This window comes from Pavona decussata, unplaced genomic scaffold (genome assembly GCF_977016875.1).
Source record: "Pavona decussata unplaced genomic scaffold, jaPavDecu1.1 SCAFFOLD_128, whole genome shotgun sequence".
NCBI classification, from domain to species: Eukaryota; Metazoa; Cnidaria; class Anthozoa; order Scleractinia; family Agariciidae; genus Pavona; species Pavona decussata.
This window is the reverse complement of record NW_028145542.1, coordinates 348,160-368,760: the sequence shown is the minus strand read 5'-3', so window position 1 is coordinate 368,760 and position 20,601 is coordinate 348,160. Positions and strand designations below refer to the sequence as shown.

The window sequence follows — 20,601 nt, the reverse complement described above, 5'->3', positions numbered from 1 at the left end:
TCTCTTCTGATCATGAGTGCATTAGATATTTTTGAAGTAAATTATTTTTCACGTCAGCAGTTATTGCCTTTGACGTTTCTCGATCAGTCTGTAGCTAGAAGTCAAAACATAATTGATTTAATTATAATTTTAAGGGAAATTACCACTTTCACTTTCCCCTGTGACCTTGGTTACTTGTTTGCCAAGGATAACAAAAGCATATCGTAGTTATTATTAATAATTGTCAATCTAAACAGCATTGTTCAAACATTGTATAAATAAAATGCCTCTATAAGATATTACATTGTTACGCGGTTTCTTTACCGAGTGAGTATGAGTCATATAATGTGTTAGTTTCTCAGAAAACAACAGATGTTTATTCGCAATAAGGAAATCTGGAATCCAAGATTATGTGAGCCTGTCATATGTTTGATAATTATAAGTCAAATATAGAATGTGATTAAGAAAACTTTATCTCGTATCCAGAAATAGAAACGATAGTAAAACTAACAAGGCTGTGTTGAAGAAAATGGACGAACGCAACAGAATCCTTTGCAAAATGAGGACTTTTTCAGAGGTTGTGAGAATTTTGAGTACATATCGAATGGTGAGAAAATCTTGAGCTCCTTTATCTTTATTTCATTCCTTTTTCGAGTGCTAAACCTTACGCTGCAACTTTTGCCGAGCGATCTGTTTACCCTTGAGGTGATTCCCTTGAAATAAAAGAATTGTTTGATTGCAATATTTCCCTTTAACAATGAGTCTATTTGATGACTCCTTGTCAGGTTGTGTGGCAGCAGAGATTATGTAGATAAAACAGATTTGAGAACAAAAATAACGCATGGAATGAATGAAGCATAAGCAGCAGGGAACTACAATGTTAATCGGTATTGACCCCAAACACTATTTTAAGTCCCCAAATGGTGGGCAAGCTCGTTTTCCTGGGAATGACGCATTTTTCTGTTCTCAAACATTTTTCTAAAAAAACATAAGTAGTATATTACCTAAGTTAAAATACCAAGGTAAAACAAAAAGATACCTCTCTATTAACTGGGCGTACCTTCAATAAAAACATCATGTTTTCAGCGTGCGCGCGCCAAATGTGCGCGATGATGACTCGTTAATTAATTCACAAGTTCATGGTGTGGCATCAAGCATTTAGCAATAATACTGGGCATCGCATGTGCGGTTCTGGTCCAGGTGTTCACACCATGTTTAATTCAATCCACTCGCGCCGATAACTTATCATACCATCTTCCTATCATTTTCATACATTCACCATTGTTTTATATATCAATTTCAAGTCATGCAGGATAACCTTAAAAGATTTGGCGCAAAAATGCATGGAGTTTTTAATGACCCACAAAAAATTGAACAAGAGTGGGGAGTAAGAGTGCTAGATTCTACGCAGCTCACCTGCGTAAATGATTTTAGGGAAAAAACAAGGAACAAAAGAAAAAGAAAACTCTCACACTTACAAAGTCCACATCCATGATTGGTGTGAAAATATCTCTTTCGGTAGATGTTGAATTTGATTGTTGCTGAGGTACCTGAAAACAAAATGAAAGTTTATTTTATGGGAGAAAGAAAATCGGAAGGGTAAGACAGGTCATAAATATTAATGAAATTATATAATAAACAATTATTCCACGAGCGCGCATTGGATATGAGATGATAGATAGCCAACGAGGCGCATAGCGCCAAGTTGGCTATAATCATCTCATCTCCAACAAGCGCAAGTGGAATAATTGTGTTATTAGAAAAAAAAGCACACAAGAAATATTGCAAGATCTCACTGATTTCGCTGTGCAAAAACAACTAGAAGACAATTTAATAGTCACCATTTCTCAGCCACGGTAAAATGGATCATATACCATGGCCGCTAAGCCAATCAAATCCATCAAATTTTATTATGCGATGATTCAGTTTTTAATAATACTAGTTAGTGTCGTTATTGCAATTTGAGGAAGGAGACAAAGCACTTTTAAAATAAACTTTAATACTCTCTCTTGGTAGAATCCGACGCAGCTAACAATAATTTCAACTTGACATTTTCGATCTGAGTGGTGAGATGTTGTTTTCAAAAACTATACGTCAGGACTTTGGGACGCTACTTTCCATTTTACCTATTCCTCTTGAACGCCTCTAAAGACTTTTGCTGACTGCGTGGAAACATTTCAGATTGGCATGAAGTTACCCCTGGAGCGAGGAATACAGCTAAAGTAGTGCCAACATTGGTTCATCCGACTTGATAATTGGGTCGCGAATGAGATCGCGTGCTGGTGTGTATACGTTTTTGTTTTTGTTGTTGTTGTTTGTTTGTCTGATTGTTTTGGTTGAATTTTTTTTCTTTTGCATTTTTAATCAACTTCAGATTACACCAGCCACAGTTCAAACGCAGCCCCAAACCCCTCCCGCCCAACCATTAAGTTATATACAGTCAGTTCGGATTTTGCTCGTCACTTAAGTTCTACAAGTAATTAGGAGGTAATAAGATGGAAAAATGGCGTTATGAGACATATTAGGGCCAAGTGGAAACGTATGTGCCTGAAAATGTTGTTAAAAGTGAGAAAAAGGCATTAGCGCTGCCGGAAAAGCCAACAGAAGCTCGAAAACTTCCAAAATATTAGATATTTTAATGACAGAAATTAAATTATAACATTGGAGGACTGTAACCACAAGAATTAGATTTTTCTGTTCCTTTATTGTTGTGCAATCAGTTGAAACATTTAATTTATTTGTGATCACTTTCAGTTTAGCTTTTGTAACTAATGCTAATTTTTTCCTTGTAACTTATGCTTACTTTTTTCTTGCAAGTTTAAGTTTCTCGGCGTCGCGTTACGTAATCTTTTGTTGTTAATTTGATAAGTGCATTGGGCCTTTCTTTTTCGGTTAATTGATTTTATAAAGGATTGTATTTCGCCTTTGTAGATCAGTTGTTGTGATCTCGGAGTTGCCGTACAGATCTTGAAGTAATTATATTTTCGCTTTTGAATTTTTGCTTGTTTTCTATTCGATTTGAGGTACATTCGGTTTTTCTTAAGTTTTTTAAGTTCGCGTTTATTTATTCTGTATTTTCTTTCCGTTAATGTTTGTTTCTAGTGAATTGTAAAGTTAATTCAATGACGAATTTGAAGCTTTACTAGGAGTATTAATTACCAGGACTTTGTTAACAGCTTTAACAATCCCAGAAATGGCTTGTCATGCCATAAGGACGTAAATTTTGATCATCCGGAGATGGACTAATGGATTACATTGGCGGACGTTTCGACTACTTAAGTAAATGTCGTTATTAGGTTCAAGTAAATTATGGAGGTTCAGTAAATGGTATTAGTGGCTTTGGTCATTGACCTGATTGAAGGCCATATGTTATTTGTCGTTTGTCAGTTAAAACGAGATGTTATTGTTATTGTTTTTGGCTGCAAAGACTTCAATGCAAATGATTGCTGTTTTCCGATTCGTCTATTGTAAGTGAAAAGTCCGTTGGTCTATTATCATTAAACTTAGTCAGTTTGTATGTAATATAGTTTGATGGTTTTATTTTAGTAAGTGAAAATCGATAAACGAATAAGAATGCTATTGTAACTTAAAGAGATATGGATTTTTTCCTTTTTCTTCAAAAAATTGTGCTTAAAAATAGTCTCCTTTTTTTTCAATCGAAAAGAACTGTAAAAAGGGTTTTATAGCTCGTTTCTCTACTTTTAACCTGTAAATAACGATTTACTTGGAATATTTTAATAAAGAGATTATTATTTTTATATTATTATTATTATTATCATTATTATTAATGCTATAATTATATTATATTATTATATTATTATGTTATTATTAATAATATTAGATGTAAAAATAATATCCGTAAGAATGCATCTAGTAGGAACTGGGGGCATTGGACCTCGACAAATTTTGCCTCAAACGATTGGAATAAATTAGACCTTTCAATCAGACAAAGCCCATCATTAGCTAGTTTTAAAAGAGTGTTAAGAAAGGTAAATAGTCTTTAGTCTTTTTTTCTTTTTTTTTTTTTGTTCTTTTTAATTTTTGAGGACTCTTTTGTAAATCACTTATTAGTGAAATTGATTTCCTCAATAAAGATTATTATTATTATTATTATTATTATTATTATTATTATTATTATTATTATTATTATTATTATTATTATTATTATTATTATTATTATTATTATGTGGGCTGTAATGCCTGTTACGTCGGCGAAACCACCCAGTATTTTTTCCACACAAGATCGTGAGCACTTAGCTACTGATGAGGCTTCTCTGGTATTCAAACACTTAAAAGATTCTAAACAATGCCATAGTTTATGTTCGCCTGATTGTTTCAATATTCTCTATCATGCTCCACCAATTATAAAATCAAGATCAAAGAAGTTCTCATTGTTTTTTTTTTTAATAAAATTGACAATAAAATGTCTGAGATCTTACCAGTTTAAATACGATAAAATTAATTACAGTAAACATTGACGCCTTAAACTACTGCTTAAATCAAAGGTTAAAAATCCAAGCTTTCGCCGATCAACGGCATGAAAAATATTCGGCCTACAGCTTATACAAAAATGAATATGAAGTAAAATGTGTGGAAAGTGTAGTAATGGGGCAAAGTATGTAAAACGTATGAGAAGTATAAATACAAATATGAAAAAATAAAGTACGAATAAAATGATCTAATGACCGAGTATCACATAGCAGTTGTACTTCATGCAACCTATTTACTTTTATAGCTAACTGTTTTGCTTGGTAGTTACTACATGATGTTCCTCTTTTTTATTCCTCTTCATTCTGCTAACGAGTCTGTCTTCCTCTGGCTCTCAAAGTCTTCTTAACTAAGACAAAGGCCGAGGCGGAGTGGTTAAATCACGTGTTTCTCCGAAAATGCCAGGAGTAAAGAAAACTTGTTTCCCGTAATACGCCTTAAAACAGCTAACTCTGTATAGAACAAATCAAACGTCAACAGAATATCGCAGAATGTTACGAATTCAAAGGCCTTTTGGGTGGCGCAGATCGGGGAGGGATTACCCCCACGGTGACTTTAAAACTGAATAACTTTTTTTATATATTTATTTATTTGGCCAAACACTATGAGACTTGTTGATTTGTTTATTTATTTCTAGAAATGTATCTGGGAACAGTTTGATATGGTCTGTTAGTGATCAATGACCTTGATGTAACCATGGCAACTCAGTCAGAACAGGAATCTATTGGATTAATGTCAATCCTCTCTTAAAACTAGTGTATAGACATTAGAAAACCAGTCGGCATAAATGTTTAAATTATTGACTCAGTATGCAATGTTGATTTTAAATTTGTAAAAAAATTAAGTGCCATACATATTCCTCGCCAAGTGAGTATTTCTTTTTTAAAGCCGATTATAAAAGCGATTACTAAGAGATACATTACAAGACGATCGCACTGTTGTGTAACCTTTGTCTTTTTGTCCACTAATTACTTTCAGGATTTTCTTTGATTTCAAACCAATTCCGTGGGGATGTAAAGGTGTGAAATGTCACCACGTTGTTTTCCAAAAACGATTTGTTCTCGAATAAGATGGGAAGTGAGTGAATTATCGCAGATTAATCTTAAACAGCAGAAAATCATTAGAAGCGTGGAATAACAGAGTGACACCCAACGCAGATAACAATTCTTGCCCGTTACTTGGACAATACAACATTCTTGTTAACAAACATTCATAATTATTTACTTTTTTATCATCCTGCAAATCACGCTTATTGTTTAAATTTTCTCATCGCTTTCCTATCATTCATTTTACCCGTCGAAGACTGCAGTTCGGGCAGTCGAAAGCTTGTAGTTTTTATTCATTTTAGCCAGATGTCGTTTCAAAAATTTTAACTATGTTTCATCCTGGCTACGGCCCCTCAATATTTTTAAGGAAATTGCCGTCCATCTTTTAGCGTGTCACATTCAAATTGTGACCAAAACGTGGCCATTTATTGTTGTTACTATCATCATCATCATCATCATCATCATCATGTTAATGTCAGATGTTTTTCTTTCCTATTCATGGAGTTTTATTGACATAAAAATCTTACTTCACTTCAGATGAAGCAATGACTCATCTTAAAATCTTTTATCGTGAATGAAAAGCATAATTTTTTTGTTTGCAATAAATTTCACTGCCTGCCAAAAGATCACTGCATCTTGGCAGTGGGCTTCCTAAAAAATGGCAACATTTTGATAACCAAGCAGTGAAGTCTAACACAAAGAAAAAAATTATCATTTATTGTCACATTCGTTTTGTGACTACTTATGTGAACTTAATTTTGTTTAATGCATCTTAAATAACCTTACAGTAACTGAAACCCGACAAAGATGCACTGACTTTCCCTTAATTTTACCGATATTGAAAATGAGCAAATGTTTTCTTTTGGTATATAACATTTTCATTAATATTAATAATAGTACAATTTTTTGTACTTTAATTGAAACTTCCCTTCTGAAACTTTAGAAAGCCAATCCCCAACCCCCTCTTCGACACTGCAAGGAGCCAAAACTAAGGCACATTAATAATAATAATAATAATAATAATAATAATAATAATAATAATAATAATAATAATAATAATAATATGATCATGATGATAGTATTAATTTTTCACAGACTGCCAAAAGATGACTGTATCTTTGCAGTCTTAAAAGTGACATTACGAAACCCAATAGTGAATGCCACAACAAGCAAAACAAAATACCCTTGAATTGAATACATCTACATGTTTAGCTTTCCTAGCCGTTTTTTCCGTAATTTGGAGTCAGTTGTTTTCTTACAATCATACAGTATCATTGACATGTCTTATTACAGTGTACATGAAGTGATGACTGGGCTTAACATTTCCCCTATTGTGAATGATAATAATAATAATAATAATAATAAAAATGATGATGATGATGATGATGATGATGATGATGATGATGATGATGATGATGATTACTTTTTGTTTGAAAGAGCTATTACTGACTGCCAAAGATGATTGCATCTTTGCGTTGGGCTTCCCAGAAACTACCACATTTTGAAAAACCAAAAGTGAATGCCACAACAACCAAACTAAACAAATCGAATTCACCCTGAAGCTTATGAGGATCGTTAAGGATCCTTAAACAATCCTGCCAAGATCTGTAAGGGTCCCCAAAAATCCTTAAGGATCCTCAACTTTCTTGCCAACCTCTTTGAAGATCCTTGAAGATCATTTGAAGATCTTGGCCAAGATCTTAGAGGATCCTCAAAGATCCTTAAGGATCCTTGCAGATCTTGCCAAGATCTTGTCAAGATCTTTAAGGATCCTCTGCAGATCTTGCCAGGATCTTTGAGGATCTGCAAAGATCCTTTGCAGAACTTGCCAAGATCTTTGAGGATCTTCAATTATGTTGCCAAAGATCTTAAAAGGATTTTCACGGATCCTTTGCAGACCTTTTCAAGATCTTTGAGGATCTTCAATAACCTTGCTAAAGATCTTTAAGGATCCTAAAGGATCCTTTGCAGATCTTGCCAAGATCTTTGAAGATCTACAATGATCTTGCAAAAGATCTTCAAGGATCTTGAATTAACCTTTGCAAGACCTTGTACTACTTTGAACTTTCCAAAATCACAAGAACATTTGTGACTCAAATTTCCAGTGAGTCTCAGAATAAGCTTGCTGTTAAGAATCATAAAAGGGATAATTTTATTGAAAAAATCTCTAACTTATTTTAGTTAAGCTTCAGGAATTTGTTTGTATATAAATATAAGTCTACAATGTTAAATCAATACAAAGTAACTTGTGTCAATGAAATCGGAAATAGAAACATAACTTTTAATATGCATCGTGAAAGAATAATATTCAGCACATGGATACATGTATTTTACCTCAACCATAATGGACAAAATTTTGACTACAACATGAAACCTGGGTGATCACGATCCTAATGTTAATGTGCAAGAAACTGTTATAATTTCATTCTAAAATTTGGTTTGACAATTTCCAGTGAAAAGGTTAATACAAGAAAATATAATGACAGAAAAACAATAACTCATAGCAAGCTCTGATTATGTACAGAAGTTCTAATGACAAGGCTACACAGTGCAACAAATTTTAACAGATGTTGTTCACAACATTAAGTGCAAGTCAAAATCCCTGTCTAAATTATCAGCCTTAAACAAAACTTAAAAGTTACTGACACGTCTGCAACTTTAACACATTTATGGTGGCTAAGAAGAATTGTAGTTTTTCCCTTAGGCTGCATTATTTTGTTTTATTTTGCATTAAATTGTATTTACATGTATATTTGTTTCATTACTGCTTCCTTCATACTACAGAAGCTTATATACACTGTACAGTGTATATAGTCCAGGTCCATTGTTACATGTTTGTGTCGTATATGTTTGGGTACTTAGATAGTAAGCTAAATGTGTGCAGCTTGGAAATTTATTTAGGGAACATGAAAAAAGTGAGCTTTGATCATTTCTATTGCAGCTAACTTCAAATTACATCAGACCCTTTATGAATGGACATGCCTTACTGTTTTTTTCCATGTATACTTGGTTACAAGCTAAGGATACACTACTTTCAAGTTGATTAAGAAAATAATGATACGGATCACCTGCAAGCAAACTTTGGATCTTTTCCCCAACACTTCCTTTGTCCAGTAAGGAAACAACTTTCACTTTCAACATTACTGCTGACATCAGCATGCCCACACCAGATATACATTTGTCAGAAGCAAATGAGGGTTAACACAAACAATTATTTTCTGTAGCAATGTACATGTCCCAGTGCTTCTTTTGGCAGTCATCTCAGTAATTATAATAAACCTTCATACTTGGCCTTGTAGTATTTCTTTTGACAATTGCCAGAGACTTAATTATGACCAAGGTTGATTGTAGCATTGTTACCATCTATGTCTTGTGGAGATATCATAACCAACTCTTGGGTTAGTAAGGAGAAAAGCTGAAATCAAGGAGGAGTAAAGTATAAAACTTAATGAAATAAATAGGAATTTTACTGAAAAATACAGAAATACAATATTAAATAACTTTAGCACAGTAAACAATGGAGCTACATCTTACAACCATAATTTTTTGGAGCAATAAATTATTAACAATAACTTTTATTGAAAGCTCATTCATTTTGTTGCAATGCTAAGCTCAATGATATGATTATGACTACATGTACCTTTTGGAGTTTACACTTCTTGCAATCTCATTAATTAATTTACTTCATTTTTTTTTCTAAATACTTCTCAATATTGTTGTAAATATTATCTTTGTTACAAAGTTATTCTGCTAATACACATATGTCATTGTGTTGGTTTTGTTTTTTTAATCACAAGATTTGCATGTTTCCCTCTACTGAAGTCTTTAAGCTTAGCTCTGGTTGGTGTCCAAGTCATTTCTCTCTTATCCAGAAAGTTTCAAACTTCACCCTATCTCAATGATAATTTTTCACAACCATGACACTCAAATGTATAAGAAAATTTCTAATGATATGTAAAAGAGGCTTCTGGATGAACTGGTTTCCACCAAAAGGTCAGTGGTATTGTTCATGCCTTACTTTTGGAGATTGTGTAGATTCTTTTTAGTATTTATGTTTCTTTGGAAATTGTTTAATTAACAAATGAACTTTACTTTAGCTGAAAAAAGTATTTTTCCATCAAAGAAGCCCTGTGAACCTTTGGAATAGCCTTATAAGGGAAGTATCATAAGATTTTGGTATCTTTTGTTTAAAATGATAAAAAAAGACTTTCAATCAGCTGCCAAATAATTCCACAATGAAAAGAGGAAAGAAATCAACCCAATTCTTGAAAGGAATCTGTTCGTGGTCTGTTCTAGTACATTAAAAAAAAAATGCGAGAACTTGAAAAACATACATGTAAGCTTAACATTTTTTAGAACTAAGTTTGAATCCATACCGGTCTACTCAGTGTCTCTGAACCACAAATAGACAGTTTTATTACACTAGGGTGATAATTTATAACAAAACTAGATGTAATTATTTCTTTGCTTCTGCTGGCAGACAAACATTTTTGGGTTTTGGAAAGGAAAGCAAATTTGTATGATACAGTACTGTACTTTCCCATTAATATAACAAGTACATATTTGGTTGCTTATAAGCTTTGCAATTTAAATACTGTGTCTGTATATCATATATCAGGCAGTTTCTCTGCAGTCTATAATAAATGTACTGCCAAAGTCTGTTTTAATGTGTTTTGCTCTGTTGGAACACAGTCAGTATTGTATATACTGTAAGTTTTCAGCTTAAAACAAAGAATGCAGTTACTCTAACTTAAGACTGTCTCTTTTGTTGGGTCATCTTTTTTCAGGATATAATAAGAGTAATCAAATTTCATTGTTGCTTTGGCACATGTAGTTGCAGCTTGGAAGAGGAGTTGCACTGATGGGTGCATCTAAGTGGTCATATATTGCAGTTTGGTAAGCCAGAAGGACAGTTTGCTCTCAAACAGAGGCCTGATGGCCTCCAATCTTGTGCAATTTGCTGAAATTTAAATCAGTTTCACACATGAAAATAGTGAAAATGCTTTCATTAAAATCGAAATAAGGTGGAAAGTGCAAGTATTAATTTATGGATTGTGGATACAAACACTGTAATATTTCTTAGTTGACCTTTAATGCATCTATCAATGTTAAGCCCAAGGAAAGGGGTGGGGGAACTGGGCATATTGGAAGCATTTGACTTTTCAGAAGAATTTTTGGTAAGAATCTCCACCGTAGGGCCCCAAAATTGGGTCAAACCAGATCAAATATCCCCACCATGGGGAAGTAATGTCCCTTAAGTTTATAGTAGTTGTTGTGTATATTTTACAAATCATTGATATAAATTGCCAAGCTTTTTTTTTTTTATTAATTCCTTTGATGGATTGTGTAATCCAAAGCAATTAATCAACAAATATAGCATTAAAGTGATAAAATCAAATGTAATTGCCTCAATCTTACAGAAACAATATGGTCTGAATACCATATTGAGCTTTATAAATCAAGCATTTCAAGTGATGCAATCAGACATCATTTTCTCAGTCTAATACAAGGAAGAATGCACCATGTTTAGCTATAAAAATTTAGCATTTCAAGTGATGCAGTCAGATATCCTTTATTTTTTTTCAATCTAACACGAAAGATTGTAACATGTTGAGGTATACAAATCTTGCATTTTAAATGATTTATTAAGATATCATTGCCTCAATCTAACAAAAACGAAAAGTCTAACATGTTGAGCTATACAACTGAGTGTCCCGTGACCATCTATAGGATAGAGATTATTTGCAGAAAGTACAAGTCCACTTTGAAAATAATGCTTTCAATCTCCACACAGGCACTTCCAAGATGGCCGGCACACAGACAAGCACATGGGACGATGTGACTTGGTCCCATTCCTCAGTGCAAAAAAGCAAATTTCCCCACCCTGGGGCCCAGATTCCTAGTCAAATTCCCGAGGGTGGGGAAGGCAAAAGAGGTCAACCTTCGACCGGTTGGCTCAGTTGGTAGAGCACTGGGCTTCTGTGAGGGAGGTCGTGGGATCAATCCCCCACACAGACCAACACTCAGGGTCTTTAAAATTAATTGAGGAGAAAAGTGCTGCCTTTGTAATGACATCTGCAAATGGTTAGACTTTCTAGTCTTCTCGGATAAGGACGATAAAACGTAGGTACCGTCTCACAACCCCTGTTCATGATTACTTTGTGGGACGTTAAAGAAGTCACACACTATTCGCAAGAGTAGTGGACGTAGTTCCTGGTGTGGTCTGGCCTTCTATCTTTCACAATCATTCTGGGGTTGTTTTGTGGGTGGGTGGGTGAGATCTAATATGGACCGATGCTGACATCCGATCTCACTCCATAGAATTGTTACCGCCATGAGACTTGGTAATATGTGCGGCATATAAGAATTTCACTCATTTCTTTCATTCAAATGCCCCACATATGCACGCCCTCCCGCCCCCCTTCGGGCTTAACATTGATAGATGTATTATCGTTTGCATAAAATTATGTGTTATTTCATAGGAAATTAAAGATCATAAACAATAACAAAGGCTTGGCTGACTAGAACATAAAGTCATCCTTAGCAAAGTGTGTCGGACAATAATTTGGTTCTCTTCCCCTGTCCAACACAGGTGTTAATTGACCCCCTTCCCCAATCACTGCACTGACTGAAGTACCAATAAATATGTTAGACTGTGAAGCCAAATTAGTATTTAGTTATTAGTATTTAGTATTTAATTGAAGGTTGGAAAGAAAGAGTTTTCCCCGCTGTACTTAGCTGTGGATACCTTGCATGAACAACTGCTCACTGGGATCAATATGGCAAGAGGTGACTTCAAGCTCGACACACGTATAAAAAAGGAATTAAAAGCTTACCTTTGGTCTCGCTCCAAATCGAGAAAACCAAGGGTTTTTTTTCCCAGTCTTCTGATGAAGAATTATTTGTGCCTCCTTGTATTGTCACCATTTTTAAATGCGTAAGCTTAATACTTTCTTGCAAGAAAGAGAGAATTCGTTCTTTTGCGGAGTTTCTCTTTGCAAGTATTTAGTGAGCATTTAATCGTGCCCTCCTTGTCGATGCAGTGCATGTTTCCTCCTTGTTCGTGATCCGCCGCCGTTCTTCAAGACTTTTTCCCTCCATTTAAAGGACCTCTTTCTAGTTTATTGAGAGATTCTTCACCTTCCTTGTTGCCGTTCTAACACGCAGAAACAAGAAATCCTGAAAGTCCCGCTATTATTTCGGCTGGATCGGAGGAAGAGCGCCAAAAACATAAACAGTAGAAAATTTTATGCATACATGAAGTATCACCCAAAAAGCAATGTTGTACGCTGAACTTTTGAGACGGCAGTAACGGCACGCGAGTGACCTGGGAAGCATTTAGCCCCTTCGGCGAACAAAATTAACCACTAATACGCCACATAAATGATCACATGAGAAGCGTTTGAATTTTAGGCGCGATATCTTCGAACTGTGCGAGTGTTTACACAGGCAGCCCAAGTTCGCGTCACTAGAGAGCGTGTAATAATTAATTACTTAAGTGGGCATGATGACCTTTGAGTGCAAGCAGCCATTGAGAATTTAAACGCATTATAAGACTTTGTATGGGAAATAAAATACTGTCGATTATGAAGGTTAAAAAACGCTAAATTTAACTTTCATTCAATAAAACGAATAAAACTGCCAAGTTCGCGTCACTAAAGAGCGTGTGATAATTAATAACTAGTGAGACGATGACCTTTGAGTGCAAGCGGTATTGGGTTACAGGCAGCCGTTGAGAATTTGAACGCATTATAAGACTTTGTATGGGAAATAAAATACCGACGATTTTTACGCTTAAAAAAACGCTAAATTTAACTTTTATTCAATAAAATGAATAAAACTGACTCACCTCTGGTGTATTCTTGTGCGTTTTGGGGTTTATTTTGCCGTTTCGGGCATTCTTTGAAATCACTGTCATTCCCTTCATAAGACGGAGTCAGTTTTATTCATTTTATTGAATGAAAGTTAAATTTAGCATTTAATTTAAGCGTCAGAATCGTCGGTATTTTATTTCTCATACAAAGTCTTATAATGCGTTCAAATTCTCAACGTAACCCAATGCCGCTTCCACTCAAAGGTCATCGTCTCACTAGTTATTAATTATCACACGCTCTCTAGTGACGCCGCAAACTTGGCAGTTTTATTCGTTTTATTGAATGAAAGTTAAATTTAGCGTTTTTTAATCTTCATAATCGACAGTATTTTATTTCCCATACAAAGTCTTATAATGCGTTTTTAAAAACTCTCAATGGCTGCTTGCACTCAAAGGTCATCGTCATGCCCACTACTGAATTAATTATTACACGCTCTCTAGTGACGCGAGCTTGGGCTGCCTGTGGTGTTTATAGTTCGTTTGGGTCGATCGTTCTCTTTCATCCCGATCTGCGGTACTTTCCATGATTTTGCGAAACTCTCCGACATCGAATCGCTAACATTACATCGCCACTGGGATTGTCCTGTCGCATCAGAACAACGGAGTGAACATGGCACCGATCATCAATATTTATTGAGAGTCGCTCCGGCAAGAGTCAACACACATCACAGGGAGCAGAGGAGTTATTGTAGAAATGTCAATAAAAAGACGTCTTACCTCTTAAAATTGCATTCTTGTATTTCTTTGCGTAATTAAAGCCTTATTTGCGAACCAAATATATGCATTCATTTGCGATCGAATGCGATCGATCGTTTCGCATGCGTCAACCGCATTATTTTGAAAAGTGTCGACCGCTGTTTATTGGGACCGTGTATTCAGTTGGACGAAGTCCAACAAATGATTTTCGAAAAGCGAAGCTTTCCGAACGAGGCAGTTGGCCCAATAAACAGCGGTCGACAATTTTCAAAATAATATAAATGGCGGTTCGAAACGATCGATCGCATTCGATCGCAAATGAATGCATATATTTGGTTCGCAAATGAGGTTTTAACTACGCAAAGAATACAAGAATGCAATTTTAGGAGGTAAGACGTTTTTTTATTGACATTTCTAGCATAACTCCTCTGCTCCCTGTGCACACATGCTTCTGTATTTGCCACGGGGATAACTAAGGTGATAATAAAACTAAAGTAAAACATTTATTTAACAAATCGACGGCAGTTTTCTATGGTCTATAAAGCATACCTCAGTGACCGACTATCGCGTAACCCGCAATCTGGGTGCCGTCTATCGATCGATAGACGGCAGTTTGTCAGAGCGCGCGCAATTTAGCATGCATCATTGCACAAATATATATAAATTTATGAAATATAAAGATTTTTTTGCTTCATAGATCGATCACTGAGGTATGCTAAAACAATTAGACGGCTTGCTCTCGGTTTCTATCGCCTTTGATAGTTGGCTCGGGGCTTCGCCCCTCGCCAACTATCAGCCGATAGAAACCTCGAGCTCGCCGTCTAATTGTTAAATAGACCATAAAATGACGTCAAAAAATGTTCAAAACTCAAGAGGAACCACGAGCCGCAGGCGAATGGTTTCACTGCCAAGTTTTGGACATTTTATGACGTCATTTTGTGGGCTGTAAGAGTATAGACCATAGAAAACTGCCGTCGATTTGTTTTTTTACAATAACATGGAAAAAGTACGAGCGGAATTGGCTATTTTTTTCGTTGAGAAAGCGCGCGCGTTACATCTGACGTCATTTTCAATGTCTGTACTCTTATAGACAATAGCTACCAGCCATTTGGACAGTTAAAACTAGGCAAAACTAGGCAGTGAAACCACTCGCCTGCGGCTCGTGGTTCCACTTGAGTTTTGAACGTTTTTTGACGTCATAGAAAACTGCCGTCGATTTGTTAAATAAGCGTGCTTGATGCAAAACAATAGGTGCTACTCAGTAAACATGTGTTACAACATGACTATCATACAGTTGGTTTGCCATTATTTCACTATTCAACTATTTGTCGGTTTTTTTTTTTCAGTGTTTCAGTGCAGCTTATTGTTTTAAATCAGTTTAAGCAGTTTTCAAATAATTTATCAGTGTAACCAGCGCTTCACAAATGACGTGACAAAGATTGTTCTTTAAAACAAGGCAAGTACCGCCAGGGCTCGAAATAATTTCCGCAGAGTCTCCGGGAAATGATAACCGGTCAAATTCATTTTAGCTTGGTCACGTATCCTTTCTGGCTGTGCAAATTTACAACATAAATAACTCTTAAAACAAGGGCACGTGAAGCAAAACTGGCCTTATATATTTCCAAAAAAGGCTCATAGTCAACAACAGAAATAAATTACAGCGGCGAAATGAAAACAAACTAACTAATAAATTAACTAATGAAAGTGAAAATATTTTTAATTGTGCAACTGGAAGTGCGTGAACCCCGATATCTGTTTCAATGCGCGAAGTTGTAAACAACGGTTCTGGTTGCATTTCACCCAGGATTTCAGATCAAAGATCCGCAATACACAGCCGGCAACACGCTGTCATACTGATAACAACTGAACAGCATGGAAATTTTAATTTATTTCGTCTTCAATACGATTGAATGTGACAGTCAACATAACTGGCAAGACGAAAGGTTGACCAGTCAATACTCCAATCATTGTGGACATTATCCGTTGACCGGCCGTTATTTTGAGCCCTGGTACAGAAGCCCTTACCACAGCTTACTGTACAGTTACTGTGATCTTGGGGGATACACTTTATCATTTGTTGTTATGTTGCTAGTGTGAACCAGGCTTACATGTAACAAGATATATTTTTTGTAGTGCTAATAACAAAACTCTTGAATCTGATTGGTTCTTCACATGCCTATTTGTACAATCATAGAAACGAAAAACCTGGGAATTCAATTGCAGATGTCCAATTACAACTTGTTCAAACTGGATAACTCAAGTTGGACACCTGTACCATTTGTCAACAGCTGTATTTAAATCACTATTCAAGTTTGTGGTTTCCCTATTGTCTTTAACCTGATGGAATAATTATGATTTTTGATTTCAGATTTAGATTTTTTTAGATTTTGCAAGTGATAAAACAAGTTTGTGAATGGACCTTATGTTGTACATGTACAATTGATAATGGTAATTGGACTGAGTAGAGCCAATTTGGTCTGTAATCGTACGAGTGATTAAGAAATCAGTGATTAGTTTTTGTTTAATCGTGAGTATGGTTACAGAAAGAATTGGATGATACAAAGTCCTGTTATCATTTAATCTTAACTCCAACAAAATTTGAGAAAAAAAGCCAACAGTTTCACTTTTTGGTGAATAAATAGAGGACAGCAGTTGCGTTAAGTTTCGAGATTAATTTAATTACACAAAATGACACACACTGTCCAATTACATCAGGCATGACAGGTAAACTGTCCAATTACACAGGGCATGATGTGTACACTGTCCTGTTAATGCTCAAATTATGGCTGTTGATAGCCAATCAGATTTGAGAATTTTGTTATAGTTATGATTAAGGGAGTAATTGTGCTTGTAAATGAAGGGGTGCCTGGAACAAGGCCCTAAGTGACTTTGATGTAAGGTCAAACTCTCCTTTTGTCTCACAAGTGAATGCAACGCAATTTGGAAGGAGCATCTGACAATTTATCAGAAGCCACTTAGGGCTTTTTGCACACACCCCTTCAATTTTAAATCATCTTTCAGTTTGTGCTGCATGATTTGCTGTTGATTTTGAAGTTACGCAACCACGTCAGTGTAAAGCTGTCCAGCTCCAGAAGATGCCGGTCCCAGTCAAAGTGAAATGAATGTGTTCATAGGTTTTGGATTCACACAGTAATATACAGTTTGAGTACTTTTACTTGGAGTTAATTACATTGTGATTCATAAAACCATCGACACTTTAATTATTTTATGAAGTCTGGAAATTCAATTCAATTCATTTATTTTGCCATTAACCAAAAAATACAACATACACTGTAAATACATTAAATATGATACACAATATTCCTACTACAGATAATTAAACTACAGACCTAATGGTTACCCTTTCTATAGTTTGCCATCTCATGCTGGATTGGTTGTAGCATACATGTAATACATGTCAAAGTCAAATGAAAGTGTTCATGGTATTTCTGAGTGGCGTACTAAAATGATGATGTGTCTTGAATCATACATTAATTTCAAACTGCAAAAAGAAAATGTTGCAGGGAAGAGTTTATAAGTTACAAACAGGGGAATTAATTTCAGACATGTCAGGACCAACAAAGCCTGTCTAGCAATATATAAATCAAAACTTTACGAGTAGGGAGAAGCGACGGCAAATAGTGTTCCTCTGCTACTCTTTTATATATCATGACATAAAATGATGAGATTTCTTTATGATGGACAATAGGAAAATGGTACCAGGGTATTGCTGATTCAAAGAAAGAAGCACTCTTCAGGCTGATTTACACGGTACGACTTCGTCGCACGCGACAAGCTTACGACGGGCCTACGACACGAATTGTTTCGTGTAAATCAAACCTATAACTCGCTTACGACTGTTGTGCTCGTCACAAATAAAACATGTCTCAAAATTCTACGACAATCGTAGGTATAGGCAATGTTGAATGACGAGTGTTGTGTGCGACTTTTTGCATGACGCGAGCAGTGCGCGCTCTAGAAATCGCATGCGACAGTGGTAAGCAAAAGTTGTGCCGTCTAAATCGGCCTTTAGCTTCCACAGATAATTAGCCGCATACTGATACACGTCTATGTGTGTGTGATTTGGGAAGCAGAAGTCATAGTATGTTTAAAACACGAGCAGCAGTGTTTTATCGGCCGCGCCTCGTAGTTTTAGACCCGATAAAGAACATGCTGCGAGTTTTTTGAACGGCTTCAAAAACATTCCTGGAAAAGCGGGTGTCAAAGAGAGGTCATTACAATGATGGTACTGTGAACGTTGGAAATTAGCATACTAGAAAAACATTAAACACTGAATACTAATAAGAAGGAGGTTTTATCGGGTTTTAAAACCAACCTAGTGATGTTTTATCGACCATTTGATAGGTCAATTAGGCTTACGAATTATTTATGAGTTTTTGAAAGCTAGGCGAGTAGCCAGGGTTTGATTATCCGACTTTTATTGGCTGTTGCAGCCCCCTTGCGAGTTTGTAACGGTTTTAAAATACAATGTGCACACTGTGTTTATTTGATTGATTGATCGATTGCTTGCTTGCTTGATTGATTGATTCTTTTCCCTCCCCTTTCCTGTCAATACACGCAATTTAAAAATTCAAACGATTTTTCCGATAACAATTACTGTTTCTTCTCGCAATTAGCTGTTCTATGTTTTCTCATTAGGGCTCCCATAACAAAAGAGGTAAACGACAGTAGGATTCGTCAGCCACTTCAGGGGACTTTTGGTTATATAAACAGGAAGTGACTTTCATTTTTTTTACAACAAAGCAATATCTTTACTGGAAGTAAACGAGGAAAACGCTTCGTATGATTAAATGCGACTTTCATCATAACAACATTAGCACAAGAGATTTTCGGCTAAATAACAATTGAATCAAAATGCTAATATTTGCTTCCCAAATCTCCCTTGCTAGATTCTTCATCGCACGTAGCACTAAAGCTGGTAAAGTAGCAGTACTAACTGCTAAAATATTATAAAAATTGAGCTATCAGAAAGACCAAGGGGACTGGAATTGCGTCAGATCGATAAATATAGTTTCGTAAAAGAGCCGAAAAATAACAACGCTCCTATGAACTGAAAGTCCCTACGTGAGAGGCGCACTTGAGTAGTTTGAATCAATGTAAAATGATGCTTTCTCTCATTCTTTCTTTGTCAAGTTGGCAATTGTCTGCAATTAGTTGTATGTTTGGTCTTTCTTTCTTTCTTTCCTCCGTTTTTTTGTTTGTTTGTTTGTTTGTTTCTTTCTTTCTTTTCTTTGTACCCAAACAAGCTATGGGAAGGAGTTATTACACCAGCTGCTATAGAAGCTTATAAACATGATAATGTTAAGTATATGACACTAAAACGTCGAGGGTATAATGCGTCCCAAAATATTTTCTTTTAGAGCAATAAATAGACTGTTTTCAAACCTCTATTTCCCATGTGATTGTCAATATCGTATGTTTGGACCGCACTGCCGGTAGCTTGGTTGATAATGGCGAGCGCAATGTGGCGAGTGCACCAAAACTAACGAGGGGCTGGCAGGAAGGGGAGAAAAAGACGTCTCATTCCTTTTCTCCCCGACGCTAAAGAAACTGACGAGGGCTCCCAGGTTGCGCTCGCTATTAAAAACTTACATGGCGGCAGTTTCGATCGAAATGTGCTATCTCAAAAAAGCACACAATAAAGGCACTGCAAAGAGTCTAATTAGTAAATGAACATATCAGACGTAAATGAACGCAATATTTTTGCCGTGTTCTCTGGAAAGCAGTCTTCTACGATCCGCACTGATCAATTGAATTTTAAGAATGTTTCAAAAACGTCGAAAAGCAGGAAACTTTTATTGTGTTTTTAAATAACATTCACAATAAAGTTTCTGAGAGTTTAACCAGTCAAAATTAGATGGAATGAATTACAGTAACGATTAAAAAGTCAGACTTAATATTATACTTAAAATTGTTTTAAGATGATTTTTGAACAAACCGCATGGTATATTTAAACTATCATAAATATCAAAAGATTCCGCTGATAGTACCCCCTAACATTCACAATGAAATTTCTGAGAATTTAACCAGTCAAAATTAGATGGAATGAATTACAGTAAACATTAAAAAGTCAGACTAAATATTGTACTTAAAATTGTTTTAAGATGAATTTTGAACAAACCGCATGGTATATTTAAACTATGATAAATATCAAAAGAGTCCGCTGATAGTACCCCCTACCCCCTGACCCCCCCCCCCCCCCCCTTCTCCTCATTCTTCAGCCTCCGAGCGAGTTCTTCGGTCTTGATTAAGAGAGACAACTTATTATTGTTTTACTCTAGGTATAACGAATTACTATTATCTGAGGCATTGTGTTGCCAAAACACTCAGCCTCAGAAACAAAATTGATCAAAAGAAATATAGCTTTACAGTAATGACCACTCGTTAGTTTTCCGTCTGACTCATGATCCAAACTCTCCTACAAATCACCATACAATTCTCACAGCTGACGGAAAGTTCTGCTGTGGTACAGCCCCAGTATATTCACTATGTTTTAAT

At 35.6% G+C, this 20,601-nt stretch overlaps 2 protein-coding genes and 1 long non-coding RNA gene across 4 annotated transcripts in view; 2 read left to right on the top strand and 1 right to left on the bottom strand.

The window, feature by feature from the left end:
• LOC146468817 (ras-like protein 1) overlaps positions 1–20,601 on the top strand; it is a 348,000-nt gene that overhangs the window by 120,020 nt on the left and 207,379 nt on the right. The gene's annotated exons all lie outside the window — the stretch shown is intronic.
• Positions 1–20,601, top strand: part of LOC146468819 (uncharacterized) — a 349,521-nt gene that overhangs the window by 154,163 nt on the left and 174,757 nt on the right. The window lies entirely within an intron of this gene.
• Positions 1–20,601, bottom strand: part of LOC146468825 (uncharacterized) — an 84,564-nt gene that overhangs the window by 24,176 nt on the left and 39,787 nt on the right. The window contains exon 2 of the long non-coding RNA XR_014867340.1: positions 1,458–1,529. This is a non-coding gene — a long non-coding RNA (uncharacterized LOC146468825). The remainder of the gene's footprint in view (positions 1–1,457; positions 1,530–20,601) is intronic.